Source organism: Puma concolor, chromosome D4 (genome assembly GCF_028749965.1).
Source record: "Puma concolor isolate L17-30 chromosome D4, mPumCon1.1.hap2, whole genome shotgun sequence".
Classification (NCBI taxonomy): domain Eukaryota; kingdom Metazoa; phylum Chordata; class Mammalia; order Carnivora; family Felidae; genus Puma; species Puma concolor.
In genome coordinates, this window is record NC_141679.1 from 63,425,706 (window position 1) to 63,453,327 (window position 27,622).

The 27,622-nt window shown below is 38.0% G+C and overlaps 2 long non-coding RNA genes across 2 annotated transcripts in view; one reads left to right on the top strand and one right to left on the bottom strand.

Annotated features, from left to right (window-relative positions):
• The window catches only part of LOC147574940 (uncharacterized), an 86,388-nt gene that overhangs the window by 24,451 nt on the left and 34,315 nt on the right, over positions 1–27,622 (top strand). The gene's annotated exons all lie outside the window — the stretch shown is intronic.
• LOC147574941 (uncharacterized) lies at positions 8,427–11,262 on the bottom strand. The gene is made up of 2 exons (XR_015242900.1): positions 11,046–11,262; positions 8,427–8,812 (listed from the first exon to the last, which is right to left on the bottom strand). It is a non-coding gene; the product is annotated as an uncharacterized LOC147574941 (long non-coding RNA).

Below are 27,622 nucleotides of genomic sequence, written 5' to 3' on the forward strand. Positions count from 1 at the left end.
CAAGAGGAAAGGGGAAAAAAGAGCAGTTCAAGCTAAGAGCACAGTGTCAGCACTGGTAGGAAGGCAAGACATTGTATTGCATACACAACAAATAGCAAATACTCTGGCAAGGCTGGTGCACAGAGTTTGGGTAACATTGGGATGGAACATAAAAGTGGAGATATACTTTGGAACTGGATTTTGGAAGGCCTTGAATGCCAGACTAAGGGGTTGAATTTTATTCATTAGGCAAGAAGATTTTTGATGATGGAAATTATCTGAACTATGCATTAGGAAGAGAATTTATAAAACAATAAAGGTAATTTTAGTGTACAGAATTCTCATATGTGTACAGAGTTCTAGAGTTTACATAGCTTTTCTACCTACTTGAAAAACATTTAATCTTATAGAATGAAGTAGATAAAGCCCTACGTGGGGTTGGGAATTCATGTCATACAGAACTTGTTTGAAATTGTTCGAACTGACTCTCACTATTTGGAGGGTTCTATGTAGAAAGGGTATAGATTTGTTCTGTATTGTCTCCGTATGCAAGGCATAAAGCTGAGAAGATTAATCCAACTCCTCCAAAAAGTCTTTAAAAGTTAATAAGATGGAAAACACAATTAAGTAAGGAACAACTTAGAAAGCACAAAAAGTTATCTCCCAAAGACAGTCATTCTTAGAAATCTGGTGTATTATCTTCCATTCTTTTGGCACACATATTCATCTGTCTATCCATTCACCCACTTACACAACAAATATTTACAGATACTATGGTAGGTTATATAGATACAAGATAAATAAGATAAACATGGTTCCTGTTCTCATGGGGTTTGTGGTTTAGTTTATTCTTTTTACAAAGTTATACTTGCATATTCACCTCCTGATTTTTCACATTAACGATTTAAAGTATCACACCACGTGCACTTGCAATGCCTTTATAGATGCATCATCTGTAAATATTTTACCTTGTGCATACGCCATGTTTTTTTCCTACTGTTAAACATTTAGATGGCTCCCAGTGTTTTTGTTATTGTAAACAATTTTAATAAACAAATACCTATTTTTTCCCTACACTTTAGATAATTTTCTTAGAAGAGATTTCTACAAGAATCACAGGGCCAAAGGCATTTGACAGTAGTTATTGGTTAACAAACAGTGCCCACATTTATTCTCTGTGTAGCAATGTAAGAATCAGTCCATCTTATAGCAACCTCACCACATTGGTCATTGCATAGAGAAAATTAATTTGGCATGAAAAAAGGTAGCCAATATCCTTAATCTTCATTAGAGAAGACTATGAGATGACTCATTCCAGCTGTCAGAAAATGCAAGGTGATAACCTTGTGCTTTTGTGGATGCCTTGTGACTGGAGGTGTGCAATCCCGACTACACAGCCATGTGATCTTCCGTCTAGAATCATTCTAAAGTCTCAATTATTGCATGGCATTTTTATTCTCTTCTATGATGGTAGTCCAAAGTGATCATGAATGAAAATGTGCTATTTTGTTGGTTTTGGAATGAGTGTCAATGGATAGGGAAACATGGAGGACATGTGAAAAAACGAAACTTTAAATAATCCAAATAGGATATAATTAGAAATAGTCAAGAGGCTTACTTGCAAGAGTTAGCGAAAAGAAGAAGCACCAAAAAGAGAAACAGAAGCACCTACAGAAGCAAAAAGGAAGGAAACCGAATACTCAGCAGTTCCAAGAGACAGAACAGGTCACCAGGGCTTCGATACAGATACGCCATAAGTATTAATTGCTTTGTTACAAGAGAAACGGCCTAAAAATATGTGAACAAGGCAGGGCCCTAGAGGTACTAATGGCAGTGGAAACGGTTGCCATGACAACGGCAAGGAAAAGTCAACCAAAGGAATTACTAATACATATGAGTGTAAATGTGCCTGACATTGAATAATGTGAGCTGATTCCTTGGCAGATTCCAACCTATTTTTGAACCAAAAAAAAAAAAAAAAAAAAAAAAAAACCCTCCAAAAAAACCATTTAAGCATTTATCACATGCAGTTTTCATTGTATGGAAGCATGGTAAGGGGTAACCAACTTTTTCCTAAGAGGTGGGCTTTGATTTTAAAATAGCTTTTATTATTAGGGACCCCTGGCTGGCTCAGTCAGTGGAGCATGCAACTCTTGATCTCGGGGTCGTGAGTTCGAGCCCCACACTGGGTGTTCAAATTGCTTACAAATAAAATCTTTAAAAATAAAAAAAGTAACTTTTATAATTAAAATATCATAGGAACATTAGAGTGTATTTTCAAAAGAAAAAAAAGAAATTGCTTATCATTCTCCGTATCAACAGCTTGCCTTTTCTTTCCATCTAACCGCATTATTATGTGTCTGTAAGCTGAGTATTCTGACAGTTTTGCATTTTGCTTTTATCATTAAATCTTAATTCCAAAGCATTTTCCATATTTTAAAATCATCTTCATAATTGGCAATTAAAATTTTTACGCAGTAGTCCGTCAATTGGATTGTATCATTTACTCAGTCATTTGCCTATTGGAAGGAATTTATATATTATTCACAAGTTGTGTTATAAGCAATGCAAGAGGGAATAGGTAGGGTTCAGATTAATGTTACTGAAATGCTGATTCTCAGCATTACATAGAATTGAGCTTGTGTTGGGGCCATGGTGCATTACAATACACAAATATCTGCTAGCTGGAGGGTGGGAGAGGTCAGTAATTCTTGATTATCAGGTAGTGCCAATGATTAATGGGATAGGGACGAATGCTTTTCTCATTATGCCTCATATTGCTTTATAATGCACATCTGCTCCTGGGCTCTGCTGAATCCCCTCGTGCTTTTCTGGAAGACCATTTCTTACCCCAAATGAATCTGTCAATAATAATTTTTATAGTAAAAGTAAAAAACCCAGCTAACATGAGTGAAACATTCCCTCATAGTCTGCAGTGAAGAATAGTAGCTGTATACCACAGGATGACAATTGTCTCTTGAATTCATGCTAAATCAGGTGTCTTTTCCATCCGGTATTGGAAGGGATTCTGCTTGGCCTCATGTACTGTACCATTCATCTTGTTTTGTGTACGTAATGGTACTCCTGGCTCAGAATGACTTTCAGTGTTTCAGGTTGTTAATAGAGCTGTTTGCTTCCATGAAGATGCCTTCTGAAAGTATGACTATTCTATCAGCCTACATGATTAGCACATCAAAGGGCAGTCTGTAAGTCACTTGTAGAGGTGCTGCTTGAATTTGGGAAATTCAGTGCAAGCTTAATGCTCTGATGATGAGTTGATGACAGATTGAAAGTGGAAACAATTTTTACCAAAACTACAGTTTCCATGACCATTCAATTACTAAAGAGTTGTACTGATTCAAATCAACTAAAAGATGTTGGTTTTGTGTAATTGTGGTTAAAAATACTTAATGAAGAATTATAAATTAGCATTTTGCATTCCAATAGGCTATTTGGCTAGAAGGAAAAATAGAAGGATTTGAGGAGGGAAAGGAATAAGCAAGAAAGGGTTGAGAGAATGAGATTAAAATAAGAAAGCCAGATGGGGCACCTGGGTGGCTCAGTCGGTTGGGCGTCTGGCTTTGGCTCAGGTCATGATCTCACAGTCCGTGAGTTCAAGCCCCATGGCAGGCTCTGTGCTGACAACTTGGAGCCTGAAGCCTGCTTCGGATTCTGTGTCTCCCTCTCCCTCTGCCCCTTACCCGCTCACACTCTGTCTCTCTCTCAAAATAAAATTAAAGAAACATAAAAAAAAAAATTAAAACAAAACAAAACAAGAAAGCCAGAAAGAAATAGGATGAGATCATTGATCCCAATCATCAGACACACTCGGGAAATTTTTTACATACTTAAGGTTATTAATAAGCCACTTGGTCAGAGGACTGTGTTGGGCTTCTGTGTCCAGGGATGCCTGTGGGGCAGCATTTGAGAATCAGACTAAATATCTGCTGCTTTCCTTCGAAGGGAAAAAGTTCTTGGTTTCTTTTTCCCAAATCAGAAAGGACCAGTTAAGAACAGTTTATTTTCTTGTGGTGAGTATATTCCTAATGTCTCTGCAAGGAAGCTTAAATTCTGAAGAAAAGGGGATTCTTCTTCTCATTGCAAGAGGGAAAAAAGAGGGCGTAAAGGAACCCCAGAGATCTCAGAGGAAATGTTGGGAGGGAGGAGGGTTAGAACAGTGGCCTTCAAACTTTGACTCCAACTCACAAGAACAAACACATTTTACATGGTGACCCAGTGTGTGCATAAGCACACAACACTAGACAAGCAGTTTTTGAAACAGTGCTTATCCTCACTGATCTCTTTTCATCAAACACATCACCACTAGTCTACTGACAAGATGACATGCATTAATTTACCAGATCTCATCCTTATGATAACCCTAAGCAGGTATTATGTTGTTTTCTAGATAAGGAAATAGGGCTTCAGGAAGTGAAATCACTGGCCTGTGTTCACATGGCAGTTAAGGGGAGGAACTGAGATATGGGCCTGTATCTGACTGATCATAGCTAAGCCATTTGCCACTGTGCTAAGTGCCCTTTCCCCAGGAAGTACTAAAAATTGGTCCTGACTTTCTTAGCAACCAAAGAAAGGAGAAAAAGATGATCAATGAGAAGAACTGTAATATCTCAGGAACTAGCTCAGAAACCCAGGCTTTCAGAGTCAGTATGGTAGCAGTAGAGCCCTGGGATTCAAAGCATGGGCTCCATCAGTTAGACTGCTTGATTTGACTGTTGGAGCTCCACACTGACCAGCTGTTGTACCTTGGGCAAGTTAAAACTCTCTAGACATCACTTACTTCATTTATAAAGTATTTATATTAATAGTAGACTCCATGTAGGTTTGCTGTAAAGGAGAAGATCCATGGAAGTATTTAATATGGTGTTGACAACAGATTTGGCATTCCATAAACATTAGTTGTTACCATGGACATGGGAAAGGTGCATAAGTGTGTTAGCAACCCCTTCATTTAAAGCCAGGATCCTGGGGCGCCTGGGTGGCGCAGTCGGTTAAGCGTCCGACTTCAGCCAGGTCACGATCTCGCGGTCCGTGAGTTCGAGCCCCGCATTGGGCTCTGGGCTGATGGCTCAGAGCCTGGAGCCTGTTTCCAATTCTGTGTCTCCCTCTCTCTCTGCCCCTCCCCCGTTCATGCTCTGTCTCTCTCTGTCCCAAAAGTAAATAAACGTTGAAAAAAAAAATTAAAAAAAAAAAAAAAATAAAGCCAGGATCCTTGAGCCTGTAACTCGGTAACTTTGTTTATGGCACTCCAAATCCTACTGAGAAGCCAAATGTATTTTTTGAACCAATTAGGGCTAGATGGAATCTCATAATAAACATTTGCTATTCATGCAAAGACCCCTAAGCAGTTACTGAGATGAAGGGGACAAAATTGCTTCTAGGTCATTACTTTCATTATCGCTCTTATAACTCTGACTAAATACAGTCATGAGTTCTCTTGTTGATAGTCCCATCTATTGGAATTAGTGGCTTCAGTTCACTTTTCATTACCCAGGTCTCTCAATCACAAAATCATAGATCCCAAAATTGGAAACTCACATTCTAAAATGAATAGAGTATATTTAGGAAGCCTGGGAGAAACTAAGAATCCCCACTGTAAGTAATTGCTTCTCATATCTTTTCCTAAGATATGTTGTTAGAACAACATGAGGTGATGTTCTTTGATTTTGATTATATCATAAATACCTTTTCAAACAAGGCACTTGCGCCAGGCATTTGATGTGAGAACGATATCTTTTTCTCTTGTTGAAGCACTTCCAGTTTTGTTAGTAACAACTCAGCCTCCAGGTATGGAAGTCATCATCAAAAACTGTTGAGTAATACTGTCCCTGGTCAAAAGCAAACCAAGCTATTCAGATAACTTTATGCATGAGTGTTATTATTATTATTATTATTATTATTTTGAGAGAGAGAGAGTGTGTGTGTGTAAGCAAGGGGCAGGGAGAGAGAGAGAGAATCCCATGAAGGGCAGAGGGAAAGGGACAGAGGGAGAGAGGGAGAGAGGAAGAGAGAGAGAAGTGGGGCTCATCTGAAGCAGGGCTTGTGTTGAGGGGGCTCGTGCTCACCCACAGTGTGTCACGAGCTCAACCGATGTGGGACTTGAACTCACGAACTGTGAGATCATGACCTGAGCCATGCAGGTGCCCTGCATGAGTTTCATTTTGTGAGTTAGATCTCATCAGATAATATTCCCATCTCTGTCTCCATCTCAACAGCTGGAATTCTTGGTAAATAGTATAAAGCTTAGGGAAGCTTGGCCCATGATCATCTCAAATTCTTGGAACACATTATTTGGAACTTGGGTAACTAACTTCACTGGTGAGGTCCTCCAGTGGACCTACTCTCTCTAGAATGAATTGGAGAGAGACAAGTGATGAAAGACTTAATTGATATAAGCAATTTGAATCTTATTATGCTTTCAGAATTTCTGGAACATGTTTTATTCCCATATATATGCTTTCTCTGAAAATACATACTGTGTGGCATTGACAGGCTCATAAAATATCAAGCATTGCAATATTGGTGATAATAATGATTACATTTTTTGAGTGCCTATTGTATGCCAAACTGTGCTAAGTATTCCACATTAAAAATCTCAGTTCCGGGGTGCCTGGGTGGCGCAGTCGGTTAAGCGTCCGACTTCAGCCAGGTCACGATCTCGCGGTCCGTGAGTTCGAGCCCCGCGTCAGGCTCTGGGCTGATGGCTCGGAGCCTGGAGCCTGTTTCCGATTCTGTGTCTCCCTCTCTCTCTGCCCCTCCCCCGTTCATGCTCTGTCTCTCTCTGTCCCAAAAATAAATAAAAAAACGTTGAAAAAAAAATTTTAAAAATCTCAGTTCCTATTCTGTAAGGTAGGTACCATTACTACCTCCATTTTACAAGTGAGAAAACTGAGACGCAGAAAGTTTACTCATTACTCAAGGTCTTACAACCAGTGCTATCTCACATTGACAAGCTATTAACAGTGTTTTATATCTCTTTTTTTCAGCCTTGATTGCTCTTTAGTAAATCTCCTGAATAGTAACTACAACTTGTGGTGGTTCCTAGTCACCCAAGAGGTCTTCTAAAATATATGGTATCTTTGCTTTATTATTGTCACATGTGGATCGCTATCAGTTGTGGATGACAGCCACAGCCTGAATAGAGCCATTGGTGCCAGGTCATGTTCTACAAAGTGTAGAGTATAGATACTACAAAGAGTATCTGTTGACATGAGCTTTTGCCCCTGCAAAAACATCTCCAATTCTAGAACCCAGAAGTTACTGGGTCCTACAAGAATAGATAGGCCTATGTGCACAGTAATGCCTCAATGGCCTCTATATGCACCATGACCATACTTGGAATGGCTTTCATCTCCTTTCTTTTAAGACCCAGATGAGGAACTCTGCCTCTGTAAAACCTTCTCTGACCTCTTCATATCTTCCCCAGCCAGGGTGGCAGCATGCACTTGGACAGGCACATTCAGGGTGGCTCTCTGGTATACCTAGACAATAGGATGCTTGGGGAAGGGTATCAGCAGAAAAGGAGGAAACTTATTGATAAGAGAGGACCTTGCATGTTTATTCTCGGAAGTTAGGATTTTATCTAGAGGGCAAGAGGGAACCACTGACAAGTTGTAAGCAGGGCAATTGACATAAGCATATTTGCATTTAGGAAGGTCATTAATAGGGAAGGAATGGTAGTCCTCAAATGAGTAGGCATTAGAACCTGCCAGAGCGCTTATTAAAACACAGACTCCTGGGAGCCTACCCCAGAGTGTCTGATACAGTGAATCTGGGTGGAGCCTGAGAATTTGCATTTCTGAGTTCTCAGGTGATAGTGATGTTACTGGTGTGGGAACCCCATACTGAGAACCACGAGAACAATTGTTGCAGAGAAACAATGGTGATTTGATGTACTGGTGAAGTTAGGGATGCAAAGATACTTTTAAGAACTATTTAAGACATAGAACTTGACTGTGTTGGTGATTAGTGGAGGGAAGTAAGGAAGAGAAAGGTTTTGAACTGGGTAACTGGGTGGGCAGAGGGGCCATCAATAAGCTGGGGAATCAAAAAGAAACAGCATCTTTAAAAGTACAGTAGTCTTAGGGTTAATGCTTCTTGCTGTACCTCACATTGAGGGCTTCCTTTTAAAGATGACTCCATTTTTCCACTTCAGCGACTTCTACTTTTCTGAGTATTTTTATGAGGGCCTTTCAGTAAATTAAGTGGCTTCCATGAATGGTTTTATGTTACCAAGCAGGCATGTGTAAGGGAGAGGAATTCATGGAGAGATGAATGAGGCTGTCAGAGGGTGTGTGTTTGGGGCTACATCATATTCTTTTCTCCTTGCTTGTCCCCTGCAGTGCTGTGGTTACAGTGACAGTAGGAAACGCCCATAAACAGATTCTCCTGGTTGGCAACAATTATAAATATTATCACTCAGCAAGCACGGAAGTTGTTCACCATTTTAAAAAAGGATGAACAATAATTTATTGTTCAAATATAGCACAATGGAGATAGTGCTTGAAAGCGGAATCCTAAGTGGGTTAAGTCAGCAGCAGCAGGACTTCCCTATGTTTGCAACCAAGCAGGAAGGAGAGAAAACCCCTGTTCATCTTGGCTTTGAGAAAAGAACATAAATTAACTGCCTGGTAAACTCTCCGGCAAGGGATTGGTCAGCAGACGCAGAAGCTGCCAGTGTTTTCCAATACTGAGCTCTTTCACCCCGGCAACTCCATTGGAGGTATGACCGTGACCGCAAATGAGAAAAGATGTGCTTGTGGAAAGATGCTTGCCCGCCAGGCTGGTCATAATTCATGCTCCAGCAACGCTGTGCCTGGGGGAGGGGGAAATGAAACATTTATGAAAATGGCACTTTCCCAGCCGCGTATCATGTTTGTCAAAGGGAAGAAGGCAAAGGAGCAGGAATCGTCTCTGAAGAGAGGCCATGCTGGCTTTGATTTTGTTTGTTTGTATCTTTTGGGCTAGACGGCATGTACGAGGATTTGAATGTGAACCCACTGAGTGGTTCCTATCCTTGACTCTGCCATTTCACTGCATCTCAAAATATCTTCCTGAAATAGAGGATAGAGTGGAAGAGAGTGGATTTGATCTTTAGAGGGTGGAGGTGTAGCCTGAAGCATCCCCCTAGGAGTGAGAAATTCTTTGCAATGTCATTGGAACACTAAAAAAAAACCCGAAGTGCATTTTGCATTCTATTCCCTGATATGCTCTCATTTGTTGTAATAGTAACAGTCATCTGTACTCTCCTACTAGAAGCATAAAATTTAGAAAATTCTCCCCAGATGACACCAAGGCAATTTGACATTCTGTAATTCTTCCTGCCACTCAGTAAGCAATTAGGGGCATTTTCTCAAATTCATGGTGATTTTATCCAAGGAGAAGGGCCCAGTAGTTCTCTGGAAGGAGTAGAATCCAACTTTGGTCAGAAGACAATGAGATCTGTTTGGAATAAGAACAGCGGCTTAATCAGCATGGGCCCTGTGCTCATGCAAGTTTTGCTGACATTTTCTTTCTCCCAGATAATTTTAACCATACTCAGGCTTTCTGGTATTATCTGAGAATATGTGGAAAGAACACTGGGTTGGCAAAGGAAGCACCGTTATGATGAGCCTTGTGCCCTGGGACAGCCACTTCACCTTGGTTTCCTCACCCATAAAATGAGAAGCTTAAGCTCAGTCATCTCTAAAATCAATTCCAGGTACTAAATCCCCATTTTTCACGTAGGGAGCAATGTTAACTACTCCCTATGCACTGACTGTACACAGACTTGGTGAAAACAACTGGAGGGGAAAAAAGCAGGCTCAAGAGTCTGAATTTGAGCTGTATTTTCTTCTCTTTTGAATGATGTGGCACAGGTATAGGTCTTGAATAATATTTATTTCTCAAACAAATATTTAAAACAAGTGTTTATTTAGTTCCAGGTCCTCTTCTAAGTTCTTTACAAATACTACGTCATTTAATCCTCATGGTCTTGCTGTGAGGTGGGTGCTATTGTAATCCCCATTCTACAGATGAGAAAACTGATGCATGGAGAGGTTAATTGACTTGTACAAAGTTGTACCTGGCAAAGGCAGAGCCAGATTTTGAACCCAGGCAGTCTGGCTCCAGAGTCCCTGCTCCTGCCTGCTGCATTATGCTCTCTTTCCATGGAACAATGGACATGATATATTTTTCCCTGCTTCCAAGTTACACTGCAGTTGTGCCATGACATTTATGCTCTTGGCATGAAGATGAATATGATTTGCCCCTACCCTCTTGGAGCCCCCAGTTCGGGGGGAGGAGAGAGATACAAAATCAGCAAACCATAGTAGGAGTGCTTTCAAAGGCATAGTGACGGAGGCAGAGGTGGGAGTGATTCTGTCTGGTTAGGGGAAGGTTAGAGGAAGGTGGGGGATAAAGTGAAGGATGCAAGGAAGGCCTTGAAGGAAATTTGGATAAGAATTTTAGGATGCTTATAGATTTACCAGAGAGGGAAGGGAGTGTGGATGAGTCTGGATGGGGATTCCAGCTGAGGGTGCAGAGGGCACAGAAGTGTAGTGAGACCTCCAGTGGGTCCGAAGCTTTGGGGATTCCCCCTGAACTGAAGCTCTTGCCATGAAGTAGGAGCAAAAATTTCTGTATTATTTAAACTTTTTACATCGAAGATGTATTTCTTTTACAAAACCAAAAATAAAGCTATTTTATTTTAAGGCACATTTGTTCACTTTTAAAAACAACTTGTCTCTGTTCCTTTAGAGAAATCAAAGCTATATTATGTACTTGGCTTCCCTAAAATGTGAGCTTTGAAAACAAATCCAAGCACTTACACTCATTGGCTGTATGTCCCTGCCTTTTCTGGGTTTCAGTCTACTTTTCTATAACTTGGAGATAGTTATAACTACTCTACTGGCTTGATGGGAGAAATATAAATGAGACAATGAATATAAAATATATAATAGCTATTGGAGCTTGGCACAGAGGGGATCAGTAAATATTATTTTGCATCCCCCTCACGTTTGTAAAAATAGTTTTCCCACATATATTAGGTTAAATCTTAGTTAACTTACGTGGTTGAAGAATGTTGAGAGCACAGCTTCATGGCCACACATGAACTTGTCCTTGTACATGCTTGGTGCCTCTGGTTTCAGGATGGATGGTAAGCAGGTTCTTGAGATGAAAATATATTATGTAGATTATAATTAGCCTTCTCAGCTTGTATAGCTCTGGGAGAAATGTTGGCATGTAGCCAGGAGCACTTAACAACTTTTCCCAGTACATGGAGGAGTCTCCTGAACCCTAAGCAAGGCAGTGACATATGACAAACATCAGGGCACAGATAGATGATCATGCCTGCTCTGTTAGAGTTGTACGCACACCCCTCTGCTCTCTCACACACAAGCAATCAAGGGATGCTCCAGCTTTCTGTGCTTGTGGACTCAACTTTTATTGTTTTTTTCCCAAGGCTGTATTGTAAAAAGATGTATTTGATTTCCTATTTGTAATTATTCACCTTTTTTTTTTTTTACAGTCAGTTTTCAATCTGCTCTTAGGAAAGATTGACATGGTCCAAGCCATCCTCACGGGGACAACACTAGGGCTTCCTTTTGCAATCCTCCTCTTCCCCTACAAGCTGTTCTCCATCCTGTAGCCTGAGTGACCTTTAAGAAAGTCCCACCCTGCTTAAAGCATTCCAGTGGCTTCCCATGCACTAGAAGAAAATCTGAACACTCTACTCTCACTTACAGAGCTCTTACTGAGTTCTCATGGCATGATCATTTGAAAACTTGGAGGAGGACAGTGGTTGATTTTCTACTGTGTACAATAACAAAATACAAAGGTTTATTTTTCTCCCAGAGTATGGATGGTTTTATGGAGTGACACCTTTTCTCTTGAAGGGTCTATTGTTATACTGGACAAGCAGAAGGAAGTGCTAGACATAGAAAGTAACCCACATACACATTTCTTTGACATAAAATTACTTGTGAGGCCTGTTAGGATGGCTTTATAGAAGATCCACACTTAGAATATATCACCAAAGTGTGGCTTATGACTTAGTAAAATGTGCCAGATGCGAAGTGCTGAGAATCCAAGGACTGTGTGGATTGGCCAAAGAACTGCTAAGAACAAAACTTAGTGTGAACAGTGAATCGTGAATTGAATTCTTACTGTCTATGACATGATGTGTCATAGGGAAATCAACAGTGGGTCAGTGGAAGGAAGTGTACTCAAAAAGTGGAACAAGTGCTTTCCTGAAGGCATTCATCATTAAGGAGAGATAAAATATATGTTAACCATGAATAGCTTGAGAAAACTGAAGGGGACCCTAGAGATATCAGGGCAACTAGAGCAGACCTAGTGTGTATGTGCTGAGGGGTGAAGATCAGTGAGGAGGGGTGTGGGGTCCTGGGGAGAGATTCTCATAAGAGGCGAATTTTGAGCTGGGAGATAAATGATTCAGATTGTTGTGAGTAATAAGGAGGTCATCTGAGGAGAAGGTAATGTCTTGAACAAAGGTAGAAGAATCCTAGGGAAATACATACAGAACAAAGGTCAGAAGGACAGAAGCCGAGGGGCTATGATGGCAAAGAAGGCTGTACTTTTATAAACTACTGTCAAATATCTACATAAAGATGAGCAATATGGAAACAAATAGAAATTTACAAGAAATATACGATACTTAAAAATAAGCCAATTGCTTTGGGCTTTGAGTATTTTGCAATATAATTCCTGGGAAAGAGATTTTGAGTTGCTTTGCTGGAACATTCATTCCTTCAGCATCTGTTGGGTACTATGTTCCAGGCATCAGGTTAGATGCTCCATCCTAAAATATAAACACAAATCTTTTTTTGGAACAAGGAACGGTACAAAAGCTAAATGAATACATACATACCCAATTGTTGATAGTAATGCGTTCATTCCCAGAATAATACGGTGCCTGTGTGAAAAAGGAAGAAAGATATTTTTAGAGAGCTGATCTCCCTATTTTGGAATATGAGGACGACACCTGCCAAATTTGGCACAAAATGATCATTGCGCCCCAGCAGAGATACACATGAACAACTGACTCAGCCATGATGGGTGGTTTCAAAATCAACAGCAGTTTCTGGGTGTAGGATTTCAGCTCTCAGCGCCTGTTGTAACCCTGTGCTAATTCCTTCAATATTTTTAGTAACTTGTAGTTACAAGTACTAAATTGTTAATAGCAAGAGCATAAAGGACAGATTTATGATGACTGGAAACTAGTGTGCTTCAGTTATTGAACAATCAAGTCAAAAATTTTTTAGAGAATGTTCTTTCTTAGGCTACACTTAATTAATCTCTAATATTTCACCAAATGACCTGGAAGAAGTAAAATGCGTTTTTTTTGTCCATTGCATTTAGTTCATTAATAAATTATCCTCATAATTTAATAGTATGAGTTGTTAATTTATAACCCAGATCATATTCTGCTCTCCCAGCATTCTTTTTAGTTTAATTAATATTTTCTCTAGGAAAAATATTTAGGGAACAGATTCACATATGAAAAGGAATGCTGAACATGGATGCTAGTTATTCTGTTTTTCTTTAAATTCTCATGATTCAAGTAGAAAATTATAAAAAGCTCATGTAAAGATAATTACAATCAGCAACCAGAAAGGAACTGAGTGACACTAGGTCTTCTCTGTCACCTTGAATGACATGCTTTGAATAATCATTCCTTCAGGTTAGAGGAGGTGTTTGGCCTTATGACAAAACTCATTTTCCTAATTAACCTCAAATTAATGCATGGGGTATTTTAAAAATTGTGGCTGCGTGCCTTTAGCCAATTTTCCCCATTTAACCTGTGTGAGTTCCCAGGTTCGTGTTTCTATCATGCTGGAATGGGCTCATGTGTAGGAGACGAGTGGGAAGGTCACTGTGCACCACACATTTCACTGGCTCTCATAGACTCTCTAATTGGGCCTAATGATAGAAAATTGCAATGTTTAAAATAGTGTGAGGTTAGCTGTCTCTGACATAGCCTTTCCTAACTTTGGTTGGAAATGTCTATGAGGTGCAAAGAAAATCCTGAAACTATATTATACTATCTAAGAAGATTTAAGAAAGAAAGTTTATTGGCAGAAGGTGGATTAAGAAATACCTCCTCATCTTCCCTTCTGGCACACCCATACTTTACCTTATGGAACAGACCCATTTGAAAAAAAAAAAAAGAAGGATAGAAAAATACTGATTTTTCCTACCAACCATTTGTCCTGTCTTCAGGACCTAAGGTCTGATCTTCTTTTCTTCAGAATCAATGATTTTTTAAGATGACAAAAGGACAAAATTACACCTCTCTATCCTTCTATATTCATTAGCACAAAAGGTTACTAGAAAATACCAGAATTTGAAGAAGGGAGTAGGTGCTGGCAGGGACATGGCTTGGTATAGAGGAATGAATGAACAGAGGGGGCAGGGTTAGAATCTTACCTCTTCCACTTGATACCTGAGAGGCTTTGGCAATGTGACTTACTCTTCTGGAGCTTGTTTCCTCATCTGTAACATGGAGAAAATAATATTTAGCTTACAGAGTTATTTTATAGATTTGATATATAAAGTATCTCATACAGCTTTGGCACATGGTTAGCATTCAAGACATGGTAGTAGCAGTAGTAGTTGTTGTTGATGATGATGTGTAGATTCCAATAGATAAAACATTATGGTTAAAGGAGGAGACTTGAAGATAGATGCTTGTTGGAGTTCATGCTGGGGGAAATGGTTTTTATTCATTGGATTGGTTTGGTATGTCAGAGATCCGGGCAAGGAGAACCCCTCATCTCAGAATAGTGGAGCTGTCTGTTAGAAGCCAGGATGGAGACAGTATAACCCACTGCTAACCTATAATCTTTTTTTTATATTAAATATACTTTATTGTCAAATTGGTTTCCATATAACACCCAGTGCTCATCCCAACAGGTGCCTTCCTCAGTGCCCATCATCCACTTTCCCCTTTCCCCCACTCTGCGTCAATCCTCAGTTTGTTCTCAGTATTTAAGAGTCTCTTATGGTTTGCCTCCCTCCCTCTCTGTAACTTTTTTTCTTTTTACCCCCTTCCCCTCCCCCATGGTCTTCTGTTAAGTTTCTCAGGATCCACATATGAGTGAAAACATGTGGTATCTGTCTTTCTCTGCCTGACTTATTTCACTTAGCTTAATACCTTCCAGTTCCATCCACGTTGCTTGCTGCAAATGGCCAGATTTCATTCTTTCTCATTGCCAAGTAGTATTCCATTGTATATATCTATTCTCCAGCAAGTAAAAAGTGGGCAAGAGAAATTGACTTACCTGAGTTTTGGCAAATACGTCACTTAAAAAATCTCACTGCATTGGATGTGTAGATTACTTTGGGTAGTATTGACATTTTAACATTATTTGTTCTTCCAATCCATGAGCATGGAATGTTTTTCCATTTCTTTGTGTCTTCCTCAATTTCTATTATAAGTTTTCTATAGTTTTCAGCATATAGATCTTTTACATTTTTGGTTAGGTTTATTCTAGGTACTTTATGGTTCTTGGTGCAATTGTAAATGGGATTGATTTCTTGATTTCTCTTTCTGTTCTAGTGTATAGAAATGCAACTGATTTCTGTACATTGATTTTCTGTATCCTGTGACTTTGCTAAATTCATTTATCAGTTCTAGCAGCTTTTTGGTGGAGTCTTTCAGGTTTTCCATGTAGAGTATCCTGTCATTTGCAAAAAGTGAAAGTTTGACTTCTTCTTGGCCAATTTAGATGCCTTTTATTTCATCTTGTTTCTGATTGCTGAGGCAGGACTTCCAACACTATGTTAAGTAACAGTGGTGAGAGTGGACATCCCTGTCATATTCCTGATCTCAGGGAGAAAGCTCTCAGTTTTTCCCCATTGAGGATGATATTAGCTGTGGTCTTTTCATATATGGCTTTTATGATGTTTACGTATGTTCCTCCTATCCCGACTTGAGGGTTTTTTTTTTTAATTTTTTTTTTTAACATTTATTTATTTTTGAGACAGAGAGAGACAGAGCATGAACGGGGAAGGGGCAGAGAGAGAGGGAGACACAGAATCGGAAGCAGGCTCCAGACTCTGAGCCATCAGCCCAGAGCCTGACGCGGGGCTCGAACTCACAGACCGTGAGATCGTGACCTGAGCCGAAGTTGGACGCTCAACCGACTGAGCCACCCAGGCGCCCCCCGACTTGAGGGTTTTTATTAAGAAAGAATGCTGTATTTTGTCAAACGCTTTTTCTGCATCTATTGACAGGATCGTATGATTCTTATCCTTTCTTCTATTAATCTGATGTATCATGTTGATTGATTTGCAAATACTGAACCAGTCCTGCAGCCCAGGAATGAATCCCGCTTGATCATGGTGAGTAATTCTTTTGATACACTGTTGAATTCGATTTGCTAGTATCTTATTAAGAATTTTTGCATCCATATTCATCAGGGATATTGGCCTGTATTTCTCCTTTTTTGTGGGGTCTCTGTCTGGTTTGGGAATCAAGGTAATGCTGGCTTCATAGAATGAGTCCGGAAGCTTTCCTTCCGTTTCTGTTTTTTGGAACAGCTTGAGAAGGATAGGTATTAGCTTTGCTTTAAATGTCTGGTAGAATTCTCCTGGGAAGTATCTGGCCCAGGACTCTTATTTATGGGAAGATTTTTGATAACTGATTCAATTTCTTCACTGGTTATGAGTCTGTTCAAATTTTCTATTTCTTCCCGTTTGAGTTTTGGTAGTGTGTGGGTGTCTAGGAATTTGTCCATTTCTCCCAGATTGCCCAGTTTGTTGGCATATAATTTTTCATAGTATTCCCTGATAATTGTTTGTATTTCTGTGGTGTTGGTTGTTATCTGTCCTCTTTCATTCGTGATTTTATCTATCTGGGTCCTCTTTTCTTTTTGTGAAGTCTGGCTATGGATTTATCAATATTGTTTATTTTTTCAAAAAAACAGCTCTTAGATTAATTGATCTGTTCTACTGTTTGTTTTTTTATTTTATATTGTTTATTTATGCTCTAATATTTATTCTTTCTCTTCTACTTCTGGCTTTGGGGGTTCTTTCTAGTTCCTTTAGGTGTGTTGTTAGATTTTGTATTTGGGATTTGTCTTGTTTCTTGAGACAGGCCTGGATTGCAATGTATTTTCCTCTTAGGACTGTCTTTGCTGCATCCCAAAGGGTTTGGACTATCATGTTTTCATTTTCATTTGCTTCCATGTATTTTTTAATTTCTTCCTTAATTGCCTGGTTGACCCATTCATTCTTTAGTAGGATGTTCTTTAACCTCCATGCATTAGGATTCTAGTAGGGTGGGTATGCCCCTTGGAAATTAAAGAGGTTAGTTTGGATGGAAAAGTACATGGGAAATTTATCTTTCCAGGTTGTATCTTTCTTAGTTTAACACCACATCCTGCCATAATATCCCTCCAATGACTTTTAACAGTCAGTAATATTGAAAACACCTGCTAACTGAAAGATTATTATGGATAAATTTAACTAAGGGTAATGATTGATCGTGTCCAATGGCACCTTCATTTCAGAGGCAGGCCTCCAACTACATGAAAGAGAGCATTGTATTGAAAAGACTTAATGAAATATAAAGGCTATTTCCCTATATTCTTTCTCTCTCTCACACACAAAATTAGTTTGAGAGAGGCATTGATACAGAAGTCTGAGAAGAAACAATGGTTTTCTAAACAAATGTGTTATCTCAGGATCCAAAGCCTTAAATACAAATGCATTGCAGAACAGAGATACTCACAGTGACAGTTCAAACATGACCTTTGATGTCATCTTTGTTCTTTTAACTCAAACTGCAACCAGCAGGCTATGTGATACGAGTTGGATGCTGAGTCCTAGAATCAGATCATTAGTACCAAGCACTGACAAACCTGGGAGCTCTCATGAAATCTCTCAGGCAATAATTGTTACATGGAATTTAGCTTGGAGACAGTGAATTAATCTCTTTAAGGATGCTTAATTTAAATAGGATGGTAATTTGCCCAGATAGTTACAATGTTAAAAGTCCTTGAAAACACCTGAGAGAAAATGTATTTATGGGACCTCTAACAAAACATATAATGAAGAAACAGACACATCAGAAGCAGCACGTTGCCTTAATTGTACCCTTCATATTCTTCCTCTTCCATTATCCCTTTAAAGCAAAAGCCCAAAAGGGGTGCCTGGGTGGCTCAGTCGGTTGAATGTCCGACTTGAGTTCAGGTCATGATCTCACAGTCTGTGAGTTCAAGCCCCATGTTGGGCTCTGTGCTGACAGCTCAGAGCCTGGAGCCTGCTTTGGATTCTGGGTCTCCCTGTCTATCTCCCCCTCCCCTGGCTCACGCTCTGTCTCTCTCTCTCTCTCTCTCTCTCTCTCAAAAATAAACACTAAAAAAACCAAACCAAAACAAACAAAAGCACAGAAGATCCAATCAGCCCTGGTATTTGACCTAAGTGGAACAACCTTAAATAAAAACCATAAAGAAAATCTCACTGCATCTAATGACAAAATCCCAAAACTCAACATAGGACATTTGGAAAAAGATTATAAAACAGCGGAGAGTAAATATGATTGGTAAAGACTCAGAAGAAGAGCATATCCGTGAAAATGAAATAGTGTGGGGTTCAGAAGAAGATTTCAGGTATTTATTTTATATGTTTTTTAGAATTTAAGAAGATTTGTGAACCAAAAAAAAAAAAAAAAGAAATCATAGAAAACAGATTGATATGAAAGGATAGGAGGACAAAATGAAGAGGAAAATAGATCTGATTAAGATATAATTGTTTTTTACAATTTTTTAAATTTTTATTTATTTTTTTAATTTAATTGTTTTAAAAATTTACATTCAAATTAGTTGGCATATAGTGCAACAATGATTTCAGGAATAGAATTCCTTGGTGCCCCTTACCCATCCCCCCTGCCAAAACCCCTCCAGCAACCCTCTGTTCTCCATATTTATGAGTCTTTTATGTTTTGTCCCCCTTCCTGTTTTTATATTATTTTTGTTTCCCTTCCCTATGTTCATCTGTTTTGTCTCTTAAAGTCCTCATATGAGTGAAGTAATATGATATTTGTCTTTCTCTGACTAATTTCACTTAGCATAATATCCTCCAGTTCCATCCATGTAGTTGCAAATGGCAAGATATCATTCTTTTTGATTGCCGAGTAATACTCCATTGCATATATATACCACATTGATTAAGATATAATTGTAAAAAAAGAAAATGCAGTAGCAGAATTGATTATAATAGTTAATCGTTTTTGAGTGTCAGCTTTGCTTTAAATGTATTAACTCGTATTCAACTCTGAGATAGTACCTATTATTATCTCCATTTTACAGATGAAAAAACCAAAGTATGGAGAGGATTAGAAATGCAGCTCAAGTCACAGAGTTGGTTACGAGAAAAACCCAGATTTCTAATCCAGGGGATGCAGGGGGTGTGCTCTCAACTAGTGTGCCTTACTGCTAAGAGAGAGTGAGAGCAGAATTAGCACTACTGAAAACTAAAATGGTTATGAGAAGACAAACCTAGGAACATTCACAGAATATCAAGAAAAAGAGGAATAGATGAAAGAAACAATAGAAAGGTGTAGAAAACAGAGATTGATGAGCAAACCTAGGAATTATAGGTATTCCTGAAAGGAAAAATAAATACATAGAACAAAAACAATTATCAGAGCTATAATTGATAAAACTGTTCCTGGGTTGAAAAGATGTCTGTGTCTATAGACAAAATAGGGCTCCTATACTCCAGACAAGATCTAAAAAGAAATCCACATGTAAATATATACCAACAAAGTTTCTGAATGAAAGGAAAATTCTAAAATATTCAAGGAAAAAGAAAAAAGAAAAAAGAAAAATCCTGGCATCAGAGTTCCTTTTTCTGTATCATTAAATGTCAGAAGACAATGGGATAATATTTACAGAATTCTGAGGGAAAGAGGTTGTGACCAAGAAATTTGTACCCAAATAAGCAATCTTTCAAGTGGTGGAGTCAACAGAAAAAAACAAAAGAGAACAAAACTCAGGTATTCATGAACTTAGAAAATGTTTTACTTTTATTAATTTTTAATATTATTATTTATTTTTGAGAGATAGAGATAGAGCTCGAGCAGGAGAGGGGCAGAGAGAGAGGGAGACACAGAATCCGAAGTAGGCTCCAGGCTCTGAGCTGTTACCACAGAACCTGATGAGAGATTCAAACCCATGAACTGTGAGATCATGACCTGAGCTGAAGTCAGAGCCCAACTGACTGAACCACCCAGGTGCCCCATACTTTTTAAAATAATATTTGAAGGTGTATTTTAAATAACAAGTAGATGAAGCAAAAATAGTGATTTGCAGTGATAAATGAAACAGAAAACATAATTGGCTGGCAAAACAGACTATAAAGCTGCCAAATGTAAGACTGATCCCAGAGTGTTTTAACACCAGTTCATTCAGACCCACAGCTAAGCTGATAAGACCACCGACAAACTGTCTTCACAGTAACTCCACATAGACTTGTATTCCATAGATAAGACCACTGATTATTCCAGCAACTGGCCCAGTTATAAATCGTGACCAATTCCTGCCTGGACCATACTTACTTCCACTTGAAACTCTATAACTAACACCAGCTTCTGAAACCTTGAAACTTTCCTTCCTAGGCTCGTCTTCCCTTTAGCAGACCCTTCTGAGACCTCTTTTAGGTGATGCTCTGTTCTGCTAAGCACGTTTAATAAAACCCAGCTTTGTATGATCAACATGCCTCCCTCATGTCTGTGGAGTATGGGAAGGCTGGTAGTGAGCACTGGAATATATTAAACACAGCAAATCAGATTATAAAACTGAATGCAAATCCCAAAATAGTTTTCATGAGAACAAAATTAAGGTAAAAATGATAACAGATGAAAAATATAAAGAATGGAAAGTTAGATTATTAGAAAAGTAGTAGTATGTACAATTATGCTAAAATTTTAGTTTTAATTATGGTGGACTCTAAATATAATTTTTCATTTTAATGTTTATAGCTAGAGAAGTGTCAGTTTAAAATATTTTTGGAAAGTAAATATAACTTAATGGAACTATACATAGATCAGTGCTTCCAAGATACCAGTGAATATCTCGTAAAGCCACATGCCAGTAAATAAAAATGAGTAAAGTCTCCTTATTAAAAAGACTAAGATTCTTGGGGTGTCTGGGTGGCTCAGTCAGTTAAGCATCTCACTTTGGCTCAGGTCATGATCTCATGGTTTGTGAGTTCAAGCCCCGCATTGGGCTCTGTACTGATAACCCTGAGCCTGGAAGCTGCTTTGGATTCTGTGTCTCCCTCTCTCTCTGCCCCTCCCCTGTTCACACTCTGTCTCTCTCTCTCAAAAATAAAATAAAATATATTAAAAAATTAAAAAAAAATTTAAAAGACCAAGACTGTCAAATTGCATGTAAAAATATAATCTAATTATTTGTGTCTATCTACAACAGACATACCCAATTAAAAATTGACTTATTAAAGTTAAAAGAAGGAAGATGGGAAAAATATTTTGTAAGTAAAAATAAAAAAATACTTTGTGATATTATCAGATAATTTAAATATTTGATGAAAACTGTTAATTTTGTTAATAAAGAGTATTTCTAATAAAGCCTTAACTATCATGGAATTTTATGTGCTGGAAAGAAATGACTAAAGCAACAGTGAAATTTGGTTTTCCCCATTAGATTGGCAAAGATTTAAAAGATTCTCAATACTTTGTGTTAATGCCTAGTGATGTGACTGAGAAGAGATGGGAACTCTAGATATTTATGTCATAGTAGAACTTGGAATCAGCTTTTACAGGCTTGTCCTGCAATATCTACAAAGAACCTGAACAGTATGTATACACTATACCATATATACCCATTAATTCCACATTTAACAAATTTATTCAAAGCAAGTAATGGGAGAACTTTTCGAAGATGAAGATAAAGGATATATATTGCAAAGTAATATATGGTAATAAAAATGGATAACCATTGTACTCTCCAGTATAGGGAATTGGTTAAATAAAGTGTAGAATATCCATACAATGGAATAGAATGTAGTCATTATATTACTACTAATATAGAATGTGTGCCTTAGACAAACGGTGGGCAGTAGAACCAGGACTTAATTGTTTAGAAGTTGGACCTTGATAAATCCAGTTTTTTTTAAATAACAAACTCATAATATATTATGAAATGAAAATAAATTTCACACTATATAAAATATGTAATTTCAGGTATGTATATGTACATAGAAAGGAGAAATGGAAGGATATCTGTCAAAATTAAAGCAGTGGATATCTTTGCATAGGGAGACCAGGGTGGCTCTCTGTCTTCTATATGCTTCTTATAGTATATCATTTTCAAAATTATTTTTTTTCATCATGGTAAGTATACTCTTTAATACCCATCCCCTATTTCTTCCATCCCCTGACCTAAATTCCCTCTGGTAACCATCAGTTTGTTCTCTATAGTTATGAGTCTGTTTCTTGGTTTGTCTCTCTCTCTCTCACTCTTTTCCTTTGTTTGTTTGATTTTGTTTCCTAAGTTCCACATGTGAGTGAAATGATATGGTATTTGTCTTTCTCTGACTGACTTGTTTTGCTCAGCCTTATACTCTCTAGATCTATCCATGTTATTGCAAATGGCAAGATTTCATTCTTTTTTGATGGCTGAATAATATTCAAGTGTGTGTGTGTGTGTGTGTGTTTGTGTGTGTGTATGTGTGTATGTGTGTGTGTGTGCGTGTGTATACCACCTCTTCTTTATCCATTCATCTATCAATAGATACTTGGGCTGCCTTCATAGTTTGGCTATTGTAAATAATGCTACTATAAACATAGAGGTGCATGTATCCCTTTGAATTAGTGTTTTTGTGTTTTGGGGTAAATACCCAGTAGCGTGATTGATGGATTTTAGGGTACTTCTATTTTTCATTTTTTGAGGAACCTCCATACAGTTTCCCACAGTAGCTGTACTAATTTGTATTCCCCCCAACAGTACAAGAGGGTTTCTTTTTCTGCACATCTACTTGTTTCTTGTGTTGTTGAGTTTAGTCATTCGACAGGTGTGAGGTGGTGATATCTCATTGTAGTTTTGGTCTGCATTTCCCTGGTTATGAGTGATGTTGGCCATCTTTTCATGTGTCTTTTGGCCACCTATATATCTTCTTCGGTGAAATGTCTGTTCATGTCTTCTGCCATTTTTAATCAGATTATTCATTTTTTGGGTGTTGAGTTATATCAGTTTTTTATATATTTTGGATCCTAACCCTTTATTGGATATATCATTTGCAAATATCTTCTTCCATTTAGTAGGTTGCTTTTTTGTTTTGTTGATTGTTTCCTTTGCTGTGCAGAAGCTTTTTATTTTGATGTGGGCCCAATAGTTTATTTTTGCTTTTGTTTCCCTTGCCTCAGGAGACACGTAGAAAAATGTTGCTACAGCCAATGTCAGAGATTATTGCCTGTGCTCTTTTCAAGGATTTATTTTTTTATTTTTTTAATGTCTATTTATTTTTGAGAGAGAGACAGAGCACAAGTGGGGGAGGGACAGAGAGAGAGAGAGGGAGACATAGAATCCAAAGCAGGCTCCAGGCTCCAAGCTGTCAGCACAGAGCCCAACATGGGGCTTGAACTCACGAACTGTGGGATTATGACTTGAGTTGAAGTCAGACACTTAACCAACTGAGCCACCCAGATGCCCCTCTTCAAGGATTCTTATGATTTCAGGTCTTACATTTAGGTCTTTAATCCATTTTGAGTTTATTTTTGTGTATGGGTAAGAAAGTGGTCCAGTTTCATTCTTTTGCATATGGCTGTCCATTTTTTCCAACATCATTTGTTGAAGAGACTGTCTTTTTCCCATTGTATATTCATTCCTCCTTTGTCAAAGATTAATTGACCATATAATTATGAGTTTATTTCTGGGTTTTAGGTTCTATTCCATTGATCTATGTGACAGTATTTATGCCAATATCATACTGTTTTATTTACTACTGCTTTGTAATATAACTTGAAATCTAGAAGTGTGATACTTCTAGTTTTGTTTTTCTTTCTCAAGGTTGCTTTGGCGATTTGAGGTCTTTTGTGGTTCTGTACAAATTTTAGGATTGTTTGGTCTAATTCTGTGAAAATGCTGTTTGTGTTTTGATAGGAATTGCATTAAGTCTGTAGATTGCTTTGCATAGTATAGACTTATAACAATATTTGTTCTTTTAACCCATGAAAATGGAATGTCTTTCCATTTCTTTGTGTTGTCTTGAATTTCTTTCATCAATGTTTTATAGTTTTCAGAGTACAGGTCTTTCACTTCTCTGGTTAACTTTATTCCTAGATGTTTTATTGTTTTTGGTGCAATTGTAAATGGGATTGTTTTCTTAATTTCATTTTCTGCTGCTTCATTATTAGTGTAGAGGAATGCAGTGGATTTCTGCACATTGGTTTTGTATCCTGTGACTTTACTGAATTCATTTATCAGTTCTAGTATTTTTTTGGTGGAGTCCTTAGGGTGTTCCATATATAGTATCATGTCATCTGCAAATAGTGGAAGTTTTGCTTCTTCCATGCTGATTTGGATGCTTTTTCTTTCTTTTTGTTGTCAGGTTGCTGTGGCTAGGACTTTCAGTTCTACGTTAAATAACAGTGGTGAGAATGGACATCTAACAGTATATTAAAGAAAATTAAAAAAAAAGAAAATCATATACCGCAATGAGATGGGAGTTATTCCCAGGATACAAAGTAGTTTAATATTTGGAAAACAATCTGGGGCACCTGGTGTCTCAGTTGGTTGATTTCTTGATTTCTGCTCATGGTTCATGAGATCGAGCCCCGGATCAGGGTCTGCGCTGACAGCGTGGAGCTTGCTTGTGATTCTCTCTCTTCTCCTCTCTTTGTCCCTCCCCTGCTTGTGCTTTCTCTCTTTCTCAAAATAAATAAATAAACATTTAGAAAATATTTGCAAAACAATCAATATGGTGTGTCACATCAATAAGAGAAAGGATAAAAACCATATGATCATTTTAATAGAGGCAAAAAAGCACTTGACAAACTACAACATCCATTGATGATAAAAAGCCTCTGTAAAGTAGGTCTAGAGGGAACATATCTTAACATAATAAAGGCCTTATATGATAAATCCACAACCAACATCATACTCTATGGTGAAAAACTGAGAGCTTTTCCCCTACAGTCAGGTATGAGACAAGGATGCCCACTTTCACCACTTTTATTCAATATAGTATATGATTTTTAACATAGTAAGAATGGTTTAATAATCTGTAAAACACTATAAAGCCATGTCCTTTATTAAGTTTATTTATTTATTTTGAGAGAGAGTGCACATGTGTGCAAGCAGGGGAGGGGCAGAAAGAGAGGGAGAGAGAGAATCCTAAGTAGGCTTCAAGCTGTCAGCACAAAGCATGATGCATGGCTCAGTTCCACAAACCTTGAGATCACGACCTGAGCTGAAATCGACTCAGATGCTCAACCAACTGAGTCACCCAGGCTCCCCTAAAACCATTTCCTTTAAATAAGCTCTTTCTGAAGGTCATGAAATGGAGGCTTGAAAACATGCACAGACACACCAGATTCTTGAATGAGAAGTCATATATGTGTGTGTGTGTGTGTGTGTTTAAATTAATTTATTGTTTAATTTACAATTGTTTAAGTTAGTTTAAATTGTTTAAGTTAGCGTATAGTGCAACAATGATTTCAGGAGTAGACTCCTTAAGCCTCTTACCCATTTAGCTCCATTGTATATATAATCCACATCTTCTTTATCCATTCATCCATTGATGGACATTTGGGCTCTTTCCATACTTTGGCTATTGTCGATAGTGCTGCTATAAGCATTGGAGTGCATGTGCCTTTTCGAAACAGCACACCTGTATCCCTTGGGTAAATACCTAGTAGTGCAATTGCTGGGTTGTAGGGTAGTTCTATTTTCAGTTTTCTGAGGAACCTCCATACAGTTTTCCAGAGTGGCTGTACCAGTTTGCATTCCCACCAGCAGTGTAAAAGGGATCCTCTTTCTCTGCATCCTTGCCAACATCTGTTGTTGCCTTAGTTGTTAATGTTAGCCATTTTGACATGCGTGAGATATCTCATTGTAGTTTTGATTTGTATTTCCCTGATGATGAGTGATGTTGAGCATTTTTCATGTGTCTGTTTGCCACCTGGATGTCTTCTTTGGAGAAGCGTCTATTCATGTCTTTTGCCCATTTCTTCACTGGATTATGTGTTTTTGGGGTGTTGACTTTGATAGTTTCTTTGTAGATTTTGTATACTAACCCTTTATCTCATAGGTAGTTTGCAAATATCTTCTCCCATTCCGTTGGTTGCCTTTTAGTTTTGTTGATTTTTTCCTTCGCTGTGCAGAAGGTTTTTATTTTGATGAGGTCCCAATAGTTCATTTTTGCTTTTGTTTCCTTTGCCTCCAGAGATGTGTTGAGTAAGAAGTTGCTGCGGCTGAGGTCAAAGAGGTTTTTGCCTGCTTTCTCCTCTAGGATTTTGATGGCTTCCTGTCTTACATTTAGGTCCTTCATCCATTTTGAGTTTATTTTTGTGTATGGTGTAAGAAAGTGGTCTAGGTTCATTTTTCTTCATGTTGCTGTCCAGTTTTCCCAGCACCATTTGCTGAAGAGACTGTCTTTATTCCACTGTATATTCTTTCCTGCTTTGTCAAAGATTAGTTGGCCGTATGTCTGTGGGTCCATTTCTGGGTTCTCTAATATGTTTCATTGATCTGAGTCTGTTTTTGTGCCAGTACCATACTATCTTGATGATTACAGCTTTGTAATACATCTTGAAGTTTGGGATTGTGATGCCTCTAGCTTTGGTTTTCTTTTTCAAGATTGTTTTGGCTATTTGGGATCTTTTCTGGTTCCATACAAATTTTAGGATTGTTTTTTCTAGCTCTGTGAAGAATGCTGGTGTTATTTTGATAGGGATTGCTTGAATGAGAAGTTATATTAAGTGATAACAATTATTTTCCAAATATTGAGGAAAATTTTATAAAGGAATGATAATTTACATGGTTGTCCCCCAATAAAATATTAAAATGCATTAAAAGTTAGAATATGGAAAATAAAAAGTCCTAATGAGACACATATTGATGGAATAGGAGGAAGAGTCCTGAAATATATTCATGTGGTAAAGGTTACATTTAAAATCAGCAAGAAAAGATTGAATGTGTCATAAATCAGGCTAGACATTGATTAAACAATTTTGGAAATGTTACGTCATACCACATCAAAGTAAATTCTACTTGAATTAGAGATATAAATGTTTCAAAAGGAGTGAAATAAATAGGATATAGAATAAGTAAATAAATGTAGAAAAACTAAAGTACATATAGGTGACTATCTATATCCATATATCAACTAGAGGCATGAAATCTAAGTATGCCACCACAGGCAGAAAATATACAATGGAAAGGTATGGTACATAAAGAGTAAATTTTTCCCTTATGTCAGAAACACCATAAATGAAAATAAAAGACAGATACATGAATGATGGATTGCTTCTGTATTCCGTGCTTTCTAATTTTTCCACAGTGAGAATGCTACTTGGTAATCTCCATGAGGACCTGATGTACAAATGATGATGGGGAAGCAGAGTATGGGGGTTAAGGGGACTTCGGTGCCAGAC